Source organism: Siphateles boraxobius, unplaced genomic scaffold (genome assembly GCF_051911475.1).
Source record: "Siphateles boraxobius isolate OS27281-9 unplaced genomic scaffold, OSU_SipBor_1 6, whole genome shotgun sequence".
Lineage (NCBI taxonomy): Eukaryota > Metazoa > Chordata > Actinopteri > Cypriniformes > Leuciscidae > Siphateles > Siphateles boraxobius.
In genome coordinates this window covers 40,383,290-40,399,344 of record NW_027509186.1, presented here as the reverse complement: position 1 = coordinate 40,399,344, position 16,055 = coordinate 40,383,290, and the positions used below count along the sequence as shown (strand labels likewise).

At 41.2% G+C, this 16,055-nt stretch overlaps 1 protein-coding gene and 2 long non-coding RNA genes across 3 annotated transcripts in view; 2 read left to right on the top strand and 1 right to left on the bottom strand.

Moving 5' to 3' along the window:
• Positions 1-16,055, bottom strand: part of LOC143715437 (uncharacterized) — a 181,494-nt gene that overhangs the window by 148,474 nt on the left and 16,965 nt on the right. The gene's annotated exons all lie outside the window — the stretch shown is intronic.
• On the top strand, positions 1,151-1,815 carry LOC143715497 (uncharacterized). The gene is made up of 3 exons (XR_013195769.1): positions 1,151-1,288; positions 1,514-1,575; positions 1,657-1,815. It is a non-coding gene; the product is annotated as an uncharacterized LOC143715497 (long non-coding RNA).
• On the top strand, positions 7,134-7,730 carry LOC143715503 (uncharacterized). Its single transcript, XR_013195777.1, has 3 exons — positions 7,134-7,212; positions 7,296-7,379; positions 7,530-7,730. It is a non-coding gene; the product is annotated as an uncharacterized LOC143715503 (long non-coding RNA).

The following is a 16,055-nucleotide window of genomic DNA, read 5'->3' as shown; positions in this document are numbered from 1 at the left end:
GGAGTTAGACCGCACCTGCTGTGTTCAGGATTCTTTTGGGCGGGGCTAAAACGGTGGCTCGATCGCACTGGATTCTGAACTCGTTGCAGTTCCACTCTGGTTCGAAATGAGGGCGCTCACAGGACGAGTGCAGAATGAATGGTCTATGGAGATATACCCCTAAAAATCAACTTTTCTCAGGATATAATTTTTCGTCTAGTAATTTTAATGTTGTTTTCGAAAGGAGATGCAAAGAAATGACAGATTACTGGGTATTAGATTTTTTAGAGTCACTTATTTGCTTTAAAAAGTCTTTTAAAATGTCAATGACGTCATACACATCGTACGACCAGAGAACTGCTTTACGGCAATACTTCAGTCACTTTGGTGCTTTCGCGATCTGCACTTTCTTTTCTCTCGAGGCATCGACAACACAGCTGACACAGGTAAATACACGTGCTAGAAGAGTTAAGTCCGCCTTAACATTCTGGGGCTCGTTCTTCGTACGTTGCTTAAAACATCCGAGATCAAATGAGACATCCAAGATGATATCATCGTGCTAATCATGATCCGGCTAATTGGATTCTTCGAACACACCTGTTGTTTATGATTAGTATCGCTGGATTGAGTTATCTGAGATAATTGCGCGTTCATGCGCTGGGTTAAAAGGGGATATGTATCGATAGTAGAAACAATGATCAGCAACGCTGCTATTGGCTGTTCAGCATGGCCAAAGAACGCGCCCAGTTTTTCTCCCAAGGAGAACAAGAGCCTTTAATGGAAGGTTATGCCGAATTTGAATCTTTAATTAAAACGACAGGGAACACCTCGAAGTCTGCGAAATCCAGGAGAGAGGGCTGGCAAAAAGTAGCAGACAAATTAAATGCGTAAGTGCTGTCCATGGTAGATGTTTCTATCACTTTCTACAGTATGTATTTTTGCATTTTAATAATTTCATATTTATTTTGTTCTTTTATGTCAGAGCCTCCGCGGGACCCACTAGAACATGGGGACAAGTAAAAGTGAAGTACAAGAATTTTCTACAAAATGGTAGCCTTTAATTCTTATACTGTCTTTATTTTAAAAAGCCAATTTTTTCCTCTTTTTAAAAGCCACTGTTAAATAATGTGTTTGTCTGTTTATAACAGCCACCAAGAAAAAGGTGGTCCTGCACCACCACAATATACCCCAGCAGAGGAGCTGGCCCTTGGGTTGAATGAAAACCGACCCATTGTGGAGGGCATCCCTGGGGGCAGCTCTTCCTCAGACCCAAAGCCAGGGACCAGTAGCAGCAACACCTTTATTACTGGTAGGCTAAATGAGTTTTCAATTCTCTTAGTACACTGTAAAATTATTTGTTGCTGCATTAAATGAAGTATAATCCAAATGGCTTGTACAGTAATTTAAACCGTTTGTGAAAGTGAAAACTTTTAGTTAATATAAAATATATTGCCATGAGTTATTGATCACATTATATTTTTTACAGTGTTGTTAATTGTAATGACAATTTTTTTTGTTCCCCTCTTTTGTGCAGTTTTACATAATACACCAACACTTTTACCTGTTCCCAAGCAAGTGGTGGCTGAAGCATATGCAGTAAGTTGTGTACTTTTTCTAACTTGCATAAAGGGAAGAAAGTGCAACACTTTGTAATACCCATTTATTTCCATTGCACAGGACAGTGAAGAAACCCTCTCAGATGACTGTCCTTTGGAGGAAGAACCTGTAAGTGCATAAATAACTTTACACTAATTTGTATATACTTGTGTACCTATTCTTTCTGTCTGCAATATGAGTTGCAGGAGTCCACGCCTACAGAAAGGCCTACAGAAAGGCCTACAGAAAGGTCTACAGAAGAGTCTGCACAAAGAACTGATACAGAGGTGGACAGTGTTGTACTTTTACTTTTTACTTTTGTTGCATGAGGCATGTTTTGACCCTTTTTCTTTCACAAAATGACACAGGGTGACATCCGTTCCCTATATAAACGGCATCTTCAACAAAAAATCGAGTATTTTGACCTGAAAAAACACAAATTAAGAGTAGAAATTGAACTTGACAACTTGAAAAAGAGAAAAATTGCACTAGAGATAGAGTTGCTTCAAAAGGACCTTCAGAGTAAGTGCTAATACATCATTTGACACATAGTAGTATTGCTGACTTTAGATAACTATCTCTTATTGCAGTCAAAGGATGACTTGCTGGCTTTTCTTTATAAAGAATTGTTTAAATAAAACTCCAGGAACTAAGCATTTTTGTCTTGTCTTTTATTACACATTCAAAAATGGTGTTCCACAATTCTGTCCCGTGCAGCTCTGCCACTAGGTTGGTCCAAGTGCACTGGCTGGAGGTCATCATCAGGCTGCACCCCCACCACAGGGGTCCTCTCCTTTCTGATAGTGGCAATGTTATGCAATATGGCACATGCAACAATTATGTCACAGGCCCTGTCAGGTGCAACCCTCAGACCCTTCAGACACTGAAATCTTTCCTTTAGTTGCCCAAAGGTCATTTCAATGCGTGCCCTTGTCCTGGCTAGAGCTGCATTGTAACGGGTTTGTGGTCCAGGGTTTGGGTCAGGGAATGGCGTCATGAAGTACTGCCTGCAGGCATAGCCCCGGTCACCAAGCAGGACCCCGTCAAAATTCCCTGTATAATGGAAAAATGCAGTTTTGTTAGGCTCAGCATAAGTGTGTGTAATACTGTGAGCTTGACATTTATAAGTTCCCTTACCACGTTCAAATAATGTGCATAAATGTGACTCTCTGAAAATTCTTGAGTCATGCACTGATCCTGGCCATTTTGCTTCCACATTTGTTATATGGAACAGAGTCACACACCATCTAAGAGAATTTAGTCAGTCAACTGCATACTTTTTGATTACATTCATTTTTTTATGTAATATATTACTAATCTGGAATATTATAAATTGTAATAGTAACTTGCCTGCACATTTACACTGTGAACCCCCTTTCGGTTCACAAAATCCCCTTCATTGGGCCCTGGTGGGGCCTTGATGGGGACGTGTGTGCAGTCTATGGCACCAATCACGTTAGGGAAGCCTGAAGGACACATACTGTTAGTCATACTTTTTGGCATGGTCATGATTGCATGTCATTAACAATTATAAATGTACCTGCAATATCAAAAAAATTCTGCTTTACAACCTGGGGTCTTAAGTGGCTTGGAAATACCACAAAACCCCCTAAAAACTGCTTGAGTGCCAAGTAAACTTTGCGAATGGCACGACAGACAGCACTTTTCACTAAGTTCTCTGCATCTCCAATAGTGTAAAGGAACGTGCCACTCGCAAAGAATCTCAGGGCAATGCACACAGTCTGTGCAGTTGTCAAAGCCCGACTCCTCCGTGTTGAACATTTAATGTGTGGTTCCAGCAAATTAATGATGTAAATAACACCCTCACGAGAAAAACGATATCTCTCAAAAATTACACTGTCGCGCTGCGCTAAAGGATCCTGTCTATCCTGCAATACGCGATTAATTCGAAAAGCTCTGCGAATTATCCTCGCACCTTCCGCAACAGGTTGCTGTCGTAAAAATGGACAAGACATGGCTACGACAGACTTCCCGTATCACCTCCGCTTATAAAGCCGCAATCTAATCCTGTTTACATGAAATAAGCCTGCTCGCGAGCAGGTTCAAGCTGGCGCACCTGTTGCTATGACAGCAAGTCTAGGATGAGCTTCGAAGAACCAAACGATCCAAGATCATGCCAAATCGCCAACAATCAAATCCAGCTAACTGAGTTAGCGACGTACGAAGAACAGGCCCCAGGTCCCGCTTCGGATGCCATGATGCCATCAGGCGGTATGTCTGGTTGTTATCAGTCCTTCACTGACCTATCAGCGTCCATTAGCAAAATTCTAGCGTGTTATGGGCAACAACAACTCAACCTGTAAGAAATCAAAAGGACATAAGTACTCGTTCATTCAACTTTCGACCTATAACCCATGTTGAACTTGCAAAACCTACATTCAAATCTGAGATTTCTCAACGGCAATCGGGTGAAAGAGACAAATTTAGCCGTCTAGCCCCATAGACTCCCATTCATTTTGCACTCGGACGATCGCCACCCAGTGGAACTCTGGTGGAACTACAACCAAAATTCGGTACAATAGGGCTTAGTAAGGAGTGGCCAGGCTTTCCGTAGACGGGCTTTGGCTGAACCCTCCCGTAACAACATTTGCATCTGTTTGACGCTCAATCACGAGTTACTGTAGCCTACAGTTTGCTAGCTAGCAAAGTCATCGACTACCATAGTTTAGGTAAGTACATGTTTCCTTTTTGTGTAACGCAATATTATGTTCACATTTTTTTTTAGTTTATCTTTTTAAAATATCTAAGTTAGTCATCTTTGTTCCTGCAGTATGCTGCTAGTCCGGTAGCTAGAGTGGCTTGCAAGTGTTAGCTAACACATGCTGTTTTGTCTTTGTTACAGTACATAGCACACTGAGGTTAAGCAATGTTGCTAGTAGCGTTATGTAGAAATGTAATTAGCTACTTACAGTAGTTAGCCAACGCTTTACATCTAGAAAGACTAAGTATAACTTGTGTTTTTTTCTAACAAAACATAATGATGTATATGGGTTGTGTAAATGATTTTGTTTGTCCGAACAAGTATGCTGCTAGTTCAGTTCACAGTGTAGCTACAGTGGCTAGCAAGTGTTAGCTAACACATGCTGTTTTGTCTTTGTACAGTACACACTGAGGTTATGCAATGTTGCTAGTAACGTTACATGTAGAAATGTAAATAGCTACTTACAGTAGTTAGCCAACGCTTTACATCTAGAAAGACTAAGTATAACTTGTGTTTTTTTCTAACAAAACATAATGATGTATATCGGTTGTGTAAATGATTTTGTTTGTCCGAACAAGTATGCTGCTAGTTCAGTTCACAATGTAGCTACAGTGGCTAGCAAGTGTTAGCTAAAACATGCTGTGTTGCTACTGTACTTTTAGGATTTAATGGGATTATGATGAGTTCAATTTCTCTGAACTGTTGTATTTTTTATGTTTGAGGACAATGCTGTGTTCACTTGAAACACTGCACTGAATGAATACATTTTATGTTTAGCAATTTCTCTGTTCCACATTTGGCTGTTCAGTTTTTCCCCACAGCATGGCTACTGTATATTCCTAACGTTAACAATGTGGTTTTGTTCACATTTTCCTTCAGATACCTTGACCAGAGCATAACCAGTTATCTTCACCCAAGAGACCTACTGTTGGACAATTGTTTTGGCTTTAAAGGTAAATGCATTGTTAGTCACAATGTCTAGTTACTGGGCCAAAAGGAGAAGAATATTGAAAGGAGTTGAGAGGGAAAAACAGGAAATTGAAGCTGCAAACAATGTTCTACTTGCTGTTATTCCTGAGTTTGACCAAGTAAATCCTCCTGTTAATGAACATCAACATGGAATGGCTACAACAAGCCATGGACAAATTGTAATCCCTGAAGCACAGGAAATAACTGGAGATGAGGTATATGAACCTAGTGAAATGTTTTCCTGAAGCACAGAAGACACTCCGCTTTAACCATATAGCAAATGTGCAGAGGAAATATTATCTTCTTCCTTGCCCGGATGGAAAGGCTGGTTTTCCATTGATCCACTTGTAAAAATGACACTTTTTTTGAAGGGGTGAGAATTTTTCATGTTATTGATTCTGCCTGGAAATTAATCAAAATGTATACTTTATGCTAATCTTTCTTCTATTTTAGATGCTGTTTGCCATTGCTCAGTTTATCAACGAGGAGGATCTGCCATTTGCAGTGGTTCCACAAGTGTGGCTCAGCAATGACATGTGCTGTTTGCCCCCATTTAACCTCCGCAAAAAAGACAAAGGAAACAATTTAGCCATCCGCTGTACGTCTCCACACAGCACCTGGGAGAAACATCATTTTAAGTTTATGAAGGGAGCAGGTAAATGGGTCTGACTTGTGCATTTGATTTTCCTGCATTTCATCTGTGTCATTTCTTTGTCTGTTTATGGTGGATAACTGACTCTGTCATTCATTATTCCCTGCTCTAGAATCTTGGCAAGAGGCGATGAGATATTTGGTGCGCTTCCAAACAGGTTCCAGCGTTGAAACGACGGATGATGACAAGAAGGGAAAGCGAAAGAGAATCTCAACTTCCAATTACAGACCCCAGGCCTCTTCTGATGAAGAGGAGTCTAGTCTTCCAGATGCACCAGCAGTGCTGTCGTTTCAGCAACCTCTTTTGAGCTTTGAAAACATCCGGTTCCCGGTAACAAGGTTTCAGTGCTGCCCGATGCTCCAGAAGTTGCATCGATTCCAGAAAACCAGGAAAATGTTGAGCCATCTGTAGATTTCAGAGCTGGTATGTAAAATGTATTGCTGTGATGTTTGATTTGTGATCCTGCCACTAAACTATACACTTTGTTAGATTTTCAAATTTCTGTTTCCTCTTTCTCAGAACCAGGTTTCTCTCCAGTAATCCAGACTCCACTTCAGAGACCCAAGAGTTTGAGTACAAGTAAGTTATGTAATTTGTGACGCTTTTTGTCTTGGAAACTATTGTTTCTATTTAAGATGAGGAATCATTTAATCATCATCTGTTTTTCATTAGGACACTTGACGGGTTACTCGCCGCAGCAGTTTCATGATGAAAGGTGTCGAGGTGTGTTGTACATTCCATTAGCTTTGCACAGTTCAATTATTGTTTCATTACTGAATATGCAATACTCTGCAGTGAAATTAAAGCTGTTATGTTTGCTCCCCCAGCTCGTCAATTATTAAGCTTTACACCCCCAGCAGCAAATTTACCCTGGCAGCATATGGGTGAAAACGCTGGAGGTATGTAATACGTTGTGCTAAACTAAGTGTTACATTTAAGTCCAATTCATTACATGTATCCAATAACTTCAAACATATTTTTAAATGTCAATGATTATCAATAGGAGAAAGTCATCGCTCAGTTATTGGTCCTTGGACTCTCCTGGGATCTCGTGTACAGCATGAAGGTATATTCTAGGCCTATGTCTTAGTGTCCAGTGTTTTAACATTATTGAAAATAGTGTCTTTAGTTGTTGTATTTTTTATTATTTTATATCTACATTATCTTAATGTAGATGTCCAGAGACTCCAGAATGAAAAACAAGCCGTGATTGATGAGAACCGAGCCCTGAGGGATGAGAACCGAGCCTTGAGGGAGGAGAACCAAGCCCTGAGGGAAAGCAATGCACCAGCAGGTGAGGACATGCACTCTTTCTTAAATTTTACTTTTTTGTGTGTGATGTAGGTCCAAAATTACCACATGCCTGTCATTTTGTAGCTTCGAATGACAACGGCTCACTTCAAGAGCAGGTGAAGCAAGTTCGGACAATGTTGAAGACGTTTGCTCGCACTGGGCAATCAGGTACAACTTGCAAACAACACCTGTGGTTGTTGGTTTAATTCCCAATGGGGCCACCTGTACATGTAGTAAACCTAGACAAAAATGTGATAGTTTAGTAGTTGAGGGACCAGGACTGACTACTGTATTCTTCTATTCTGGGAACCCCTGTAGGTGCAGATCAGACCCTAATGCTGCGACGTCTTGGAGAGTTTGGAGATGTTGTGCGTAGCATGGACAACAAAATGGACACTATGCTGCAACATTTCAGTGCCAATGTGTCTGTTGGAGAGTTTTCCCTGCCAGGGGATCTGTTACTCCCCCTAGACACCCAGGAAGATTTGGCGTTGCTTGACAACAGTTTGAGGCAGGACAAAGAGCTCCAGCAACGATCTAACAAGTTAAATTAAGATTGTACACTGCATATTCTACAGTCTGTATCCACAGCCTGTCACATTTTAAATTTATGAGAAGCTTCAGAGAAATGTAATTTGTAACACTTTTTTTGGTATTTTCAGCTTCGGTTTTTGGCAATCAAATGTGGGAGGTGTGGTGAATGCTTCCGAGTGTCTTCTCTAATCACCTTTCCATCAATACAAACTGGACTGGTGTAGAGGATAAAGCATGTTTTAGAGACATGTTCCTGAAGACAATTGTTCAAAGTAAGTGGGATATTTTTTTATATTTCTAAGTAGATATGTATGACCTTATGCCATTCAAATGGAATGACAGATCTTTATTTTCTACAGGAGCCATCCGGAAGAACCCGGCAACCCAGGATGCCACTGATGAGGCGATCCAGGTTAACGTTACGCATTACCTGAAAGGAGCATCTGACCGTGAAGGTGGAAAAAGGCGCCGCACAGCTGAGAGGGACCCACACCCGACCCCTTAAACCTAGGCTGACTACTGACACCCCAGCATCACTGACAACTGGAACCCTTTCTTTATCCTGTAGTCAGTAACATCAAGACCCCTAAACAAGTGTCAGACTACACTCACCCAATCCACACTGTTCACTGTGGAAATTGGTCTTATTTTTTTTTAGTTCTAGATTATACATCTAATACTTGATATCTGCACATTATCTGGTATTAAATATTCTACTTACCGTGACTTTAGTATTGGCTTATTTCATTACGTCAGTGCTTAACGATTCTATTATAGTTTGTAAATCCTATTTCATGCCTGAAATTTGATATTGCACATTTAGTTCCAAAAATTCTACTTTCATTCCATCAGTGTGCTTATCTATTCTATTAAAAATAGCTTGAATACTATTTCATACCTCTGATACTTGATATTGTACATTACCTGGTACCAAATATTCTACTTCATTCCGTCACAGTGCTTAACTGTTATTATATTGTTAAATATAGCTTGTAAATCCTTTTGCCACAGGTCAGCATTGCAGTTATAATGGTATATTCTACTCCAGAGTTTTACTCTAAATTATTACCATTTATCCTATTGTTAGAAATTACTTGTAAATATGATGTTATACCTCAATTTATTTGGTATCCTGCACTTTCTTTGGTACCAAATATCCTCTTTGCTTATGTTTACTGGTAATTCTTTTCATCCTAGAGCTGACCTCTTTATTTTATTAACAATTATTGTAAGTGTTACAATAGTGTTTTTACAAAAGTGTATATATATATATATATATAAAATATGTTTGTATTTTTCTGTTAATTTTTTCTGCCGGCGGTGCGCCGTCAAACGTGTTTGCGATATTGCCATTCTGCCGCTTCTACTGCCGCTGGAGGACCCCAGAGGACCGCCAACACATTGCTATCTGGGTACTAGTTGTGAATGATGAAAAAAAAAGATTTGGATTTGGTTGTGTTTTAACTTTAAAGTTGCCTCATCATCCAGATGTGTTTCCTGTAGTAGAGCAATATCTACCCTTTCCTTAACAAGAATAGACATTACCCTCCTCAATTTCAGTGTTCCATGCAAACCCCTAACATTACAAATACATATTCTTAGTTTACTACCCAACAATAATGTATAGAGCAAGTATTGATGAATAGAGCAAATACAAAGATATGGAACTGCACCTCCCTTTTCATAAAGTAGCAGATTAAGTACTCAAAAGAAAAAGAGCCTGCCAAAGCTTCAACAGTGAACATTATAACAAATAGTATTAAAAAAACAAAACAATGAACAATACCTTTACAAGGGGTATTTCCCCCATAACAAGGGGAACGATGCGCAACAATAAAGCGCTGTTCAGCGCAAAAGGCTCTTGCTGTGCTACGATGGTAACTCGGAGTTTAGCTGGATAAAGCATGACATACTGAGCTCCCATCTGCTGTAGCTTTTGCCGCGCCGCATAGAACTCCTTCCATTTGCATTGAACAGCAGCGGAAAAATCCTAATAGAACAATATTTTACAGCCGAGGGATACAGGATACGGCCGAGGACGTGGCAGAAACAGGAGCAAAAGCATAGGAAGAGGAGAACTAGGAGAGGCAGAAAGAAACTGGGAACCCAGATGGACACGGAGCAGAACCAGACACGAGTCGTGATTATCATATCTGGAAAAGCCCTGACGGAGGAGAGCACCCTAGTCCTTTCTAAAGGGCTATCTTTTGCACCAACCTACTCTGCTAAAGAATTTGATACAAAGATTGAACTCTTCCGTTTCTACAGGAATTTACATCTCAAGACCTGGTACAAGTCTCAGGCTACACCTGCAAGCTCCATAGACACAGGTCAGACAGTTTCTTTTTCCCATAGACGCCTTTTCAAACCTAAGTCTACTTTTTGCCCATTGGTTCAGAATACAGCATTACAGATATTTGCTAAAAAGGTTAATTATGATATTGAAAATTTGTTTAAACAGAAAAGACCACCTAGGCAGAATAATTTGTCTCACACTGAAAAGAAGGCCTTGGAAACATTATCCAAACATAGTGATGTAGTTATTAAAAATGCAGATAAAGGTGGGGTTATAGTAATTTGGGGAAAGGATATGTATATAAAAGAACCTTTCGTCAGTTAAACAACACAGAATTTTATCAACCATTGACATTTTATCCTATTGAGTCTCTTAAAGAGGAATTGAGACAACTATTACATGTGGCCAAAGACAATGATCGGATCTCTGAATCTGAACTGAGCTTTTTGTGGAATGAAAACCCAAGAGTGGCATCATTTTATATGCTACCCAAAATCCACAAATGTGTTGATAACCCCCCAGGGAGACCAGTTATCTCTGGAAATGACAGCCTCACTGAACAAATTTCTACATTGACTATTTTATCAAACCTTGTCTGCCTTCACTCCCAGCATATGTTCAAGACACCATGGATGTTCTTAAAAAGATCACACAACTACAAAATATAGACTCTGAAACATTTCTAGTCACTATGGCTGTAGAAGCATTGTATACTAACATTAAACATACGCAGGGACTTGCATCTTTGACACATTTTTTGAGTAGAAGACCTGGGTCAGGATTGCCCCCCACTGAGTTTTTGGATTCATTAACTGAATGGACATTGAATAAAAATATCTTCATTTTCCAGGATAAGACTTTTAAACAGATAAAAGGTTGTGCTATGGGGGCCTGTTACAGCCCATCATATGCAGGTCTATTTCTAGGAAAATGGGAAGAAGATTTTGTCCTTAACCAGGAAAAGAATGCCTTTTTCAAGCATATTATCTGGTGGGGATGTTACATTGATGATGTTTGCTTGTTTTGGTCTGGTTCAGAGACAGATTTGAAAGAGTTCCATGTTTTTTGAATAACATTAACCCCAACATTAAACTGTCTTTGGAATACAGTAAAGATAGTATTAATTTCCTTGATCTTAACATATCAAAAGACGATCATGGTGCCCTACACACTTCAGTTTTTAGAAAACCTACTGACAGGAAAACTATCCTACATGCTAAGTGGTTGAAGGAAAATGTTCCTTATGACCTTATGACCGAGACAATTCTTTTGAGCACAAAGCAAAAGAGATGATGTCACGTTTTAAGGAACGGGGTTATAAAAACACAACTCTCCAAAAAGCATACAGCAGGGCCAAATCTGCTAACAGGGAATCACTTTTAGAAAGAAACCCCCCTGAGCCTGTAAAAGATATACCCATCTTTGTTACTACATATAGTACAGAGGCAGAAAAAATCAAGAGAATAATAATAAATAACTGGGGTATTATTGAGAGTGATGATGTACTTGGCCAGTTGTTCCCTGAGCCACCTTTGGTTACTTTTAGAAGGTGTCCTACAATTCGTGATAAACTAGTTCGGAGCCATTTGAAACCAGAAGGCCAACAAACATGGCTGGGATCTAAACCCAAAGGGTCTTATAAATGTCACCATTGTAATCACTGCACAAATGTTATACAGACTAAAACCTTTGATGATATTTTATTCCGAAAACAGTTCAATATTAACCATTTCATAAACTGCAAAACTGTGTTTGTTATATATAGACTGGAATGCCCTGAATGCAAAGTGTTTTATATAGGAACGACAAAGAGACGTTTGCAGGACAGATTGGCTGAACACAAGTATGCAATCCGCATAGGCAATATGAACTATCCTATGGCGAGACACTAAATGGAATTCCATAAGAGTGATCCTTCTACTGTACAGATTTGTGGAATTGACCATATCCCACTATCATTAAGAAAAGGGGACAGGCAAAAACCAGAGAAAGTTTCTGGATTTATAAACTGCAGGCTATAAAATATCCAGGCCTGAACGAAGAACTTGACCTGAGTGTTTTTCTCTAAATTTTGTTGTATTTTCTATTTGATTTTTTCTTTGTACTTTTGTAGTGATATATGCATTTCTTGTAACTTTGAAGTGTTTTTTCACAAATATTCTACTAAGCGTCAAGGAGGCCATCTAGTGGCCTTTGTTATTATCTTACAATTCTGAACCTACTGTTGTCATTTGCCAAATGGAGGTTTCTGATTGGTGGTTTGAGACCTTATAAGGCTCCTCCTGTTTGTTGAAATGTAGTGACTCCCGGACGAAGGCTTGTATGTCGAAACGCGTAGTGTTTTAATAGTTTTAATAGTGTTGATTATGACCAAGCCATAGAAATAAAGGCTTTTTAACTTTTCTAAAGAGAGTGCCTTGGATGTTCCTGATGATTTCTACATGTTTTTTCTATCCAAAGAGCACCTCAAACTTATTCACTTGTGTCCAGGAAGTGCTTCTCTACAGACATTTGTTTAATATTTTACAATCGTTGTACATCAGATCTCCTTTTTGTGCCGCATTCTGCTGGCATCAACAACCCGCTGCTTATCCTGAAAGTTGTGGAAGCGAACAATAAGCGGACGAGGCCTACCCCTGGCGTCAGCTTTTGGCATAGAGATGCGATGAGCTCTCCCCAGTTTAAGCATTCCCGACTTTGTTTCGATGCAGAGGAATTTTGGGATCCAAGACTGAAGAAATGCGGTCGGATTAGTTCCTTCAGCATTTTCAGGAAGGCCAATTATGCGTTAATTTATCCTCCGACCTCGATTTTCTATATCATCCAGGTGTTCGGCGAGAGACGAAACTCTGAGTGACTGAAGCCACGCGTTCGCTGTATCGACTGACGACTCAGCCTCAGCAATTCTGTTCTCGGCTTCATTAAGTCTGCCCGCTGTTTGCTCAAGTTGTTGTAAATGGGCTTGAATAGTGTGCGCAAGCGACCCCAGCTTATCGTCAATCACCTTTCTGATTTTCCCAGTCATCTCCTGTAGCTCCCTGGATAACGCTGGATCAAGCTGGCCAACATCGTTGCGCGTGTGGGAATCCTCGCTAGCTGCGTCCGCAGGTTTCTTTGCTGGTTTCGGCATTTTCACAAAAGAATCAGCCCAAAAAGTTTCTAATGACATAGTGCCTCAGGTTGCATTGCCAAAATTGATTAAATTACATACTCAAGTGAACAAATTATGAATTCTATATTGAGTGAGGCAGGAGCATCAGCAAAAGCATCCACCTCTCATGCCGCCATCTTGGCCCCCCATTTAAGCTTTTCAAAGGCCAAAGTGTACATTACAGTCTTCAGTCTCACGGCATCCCAGATTTCAATATTTTTTGATTCAAAATAGCTGAATCACTAACCATCTGAGATTTCGGTATAGAGATAAAAGTTAAGATCATAATTTTCAGGAATATTACAGCACAATGAGTGTATATTTGCACTGTTTGTTGTTGGTTATTGGCATCTGATAGAGCTTTTGGATTTGGAAACAGTGACATCAGACTTAAGCTTAACAAGTAAAGTGAAGATGCACAATTTTAATTAGGGTAATCAAAATGTTAATGTCAATTTTTTTTACATTGATTTATTACATGGAACATGTGTTTCCATGCATTTTGAGATGTCTTTTCTTGTACAGCCTATTGTATATATATGGTTGATTATTCATGTTGCTTATGTATTATAAATTTTTTTGTGTATTGTATTTATTGATATTACTCTACTAGCTTTTTTCCCCAAGTGCATGGAAGTGTATGTAATAAAATGGATCTAAAAGCACTGAATCGACTGTAGTTCCTTATGAATCTCTGGTAGAAATTAGCGAATCCTAGAAACCGCTGCAGATCCTTCACCGTCCAAGGAAGGGGCCAGTTCTGGATAGTTTCCACCTTCCTCTGGTCCTTCCGTACTCCGAACTGATCGATGACATAGCCCAGGAACTGGACTGAGGTGGTGTGAAACTCGCACTTCTCCAGCTAGAGGTACAGTTGGTGGGCTCTTTATTTCTTCAGGGCCAGAGAGACATGATGTCGATGTTCAGACAGAGAAGATGAGTAGATGAGAATATCGTCTATGTTGACGACCACGAACCTGTTAAGATATACTCTGAAGACCTCGTTCATGTACCCGGGGAAGACGGCTGGAGCGTTAGACAGTCCGAAGGGCATAACCCGGTATTCATAATGACTGGAGGGCGTGATGAAAGCCGTCTTCCACTCATCGCCTCGACGAATACGGATCAGGTTGTATGCACTGCGTAAGTCGAGTTTAGAGAAGATGCGGGCTCCACGCAGCTGCTCCAGAGCTGCTGGGACCAGAGGAAGGGGATAGCTGAACTTGACGGTTTGAGAGTTGAGGTGACTGTAATCAATGCACGGCCTCAAGCCTCCGTCCTTTTTGGCCACAAAGAAGAAGCTGGAAGCGGCAGGGGACGTGGATGGACAAATGTACTCTTGCCTGAGGGCTTCCTCCACATACTCCTTCATGGCCTTCTGCTGCGGGATGCACAGAGGATAGACACGACCTTTAGACAGAGTGGCTCCAGGTAGCAGGTCGATAGCGCAGTCCCATGGCCGATGAGGTGGTAGTTTGGTTGCCAGTTGTTTGCTGAACACATCCTGGAACGCCCTGTACTCTGCGGGAATCTCCACCTGGTGTTGGATCTCTGGACTCTCAATAGACGTGGAACAAACGGGAATCTCGGGGCTTCCCTCTGAAGAAGAAGAACTCTGATGAAATCTTTTTGCCGTCGATATGCAGGAAGGAAAACAGTTTTCACCCCAACGAAGGACCTCCCCGGACGTCCAGTCGATGGTGGGTTGGTGTTGGACCATCCAAGGGCGTCCCAGGATGAGCTCAGCAGTGGACTCCTCCAGCACCATGAAGGAGATCTCCTCCGTGTGGAGGCAGCCAACGCAGAGCTTCAGTGTGGGGGTGACATAGCAAATTCGACCTCGACCCAGCGGTTTACCTTGAATGGTTTGAACTCGGAGATCTTGGAGGTTTCGTTGTTTGCGGATGTTCAGTTTCTGGAGGAGTTGCGTGGATATGAAGTTCCCCGCGGAACCAGAGTCGAGGAGGGCTTGTGCTGAGACACATACATGAGAGGTTAATAGGTGGACAGTAGTACGATTCAGAGGTGCTATCTTGGGAGGAATTTGAATAGTGCTTACCGCTGGGCGTTGAGGTCGAACAGGGCAGGTGCTGATGAGATGTTTATCACCCCCACAGTACAAGCAGAGGTGATGTTGAATGCGACGCTGCCTCTCAGAAGACGAAAGATGAGTGGAGTCTACTTGCATAGGCTCGGGTGCTGGAGGAGGGCATGATGGAGCCGGAGGTGGAGGACATGCAGCGGAAGCAGGGTTATTGCAGGCAGACAAATGTTGGGACACCCGAATGGTTTTCTGAATGAGACCTTCTATTCCAATAGAATTTTCAAACACCACGATCAGCTGGCGGATGTCGGGGTTGAGACCATGACGGAAAGCTGTTATCAGAGCGGTTTCATTCCAGCCGCTCAACGCCGCCAATGTACGAAACTGGAGTGCATAACTGGTTACTGAGGACGCTCCTTGACGGAGATTGAACAGCTGATCGTGCATGGAGAGATCGGATGCAGTCTGACCAAAAAACTTCCTTGAAATGCTGCACAAAGTTCGATAAAGTTTTCACAACAGGAGAATTTGAATTCCACAAGGACTGGGCCCATTGGAGTGCTCGACCGGATAACAGGGAAATAATAAAGGCCACACGGGCTGAATCGTTCGAAAACTGATGAGCTTGCATCTGGAAGTAAAGGGAAATTTGCAGGAGGAAACCGCTGCAGTCCTAGATCCACAAGGAAGCACAGGAAATAATCCACAGGAATACCGGAGTGACGATCCAGAGAACAGCAAGGAACAACGGAGAGAATCTCTGGAGAGCCTCGACAACAATCTGACAAAGACCAGACGAGATAAACAACATAGGACTAC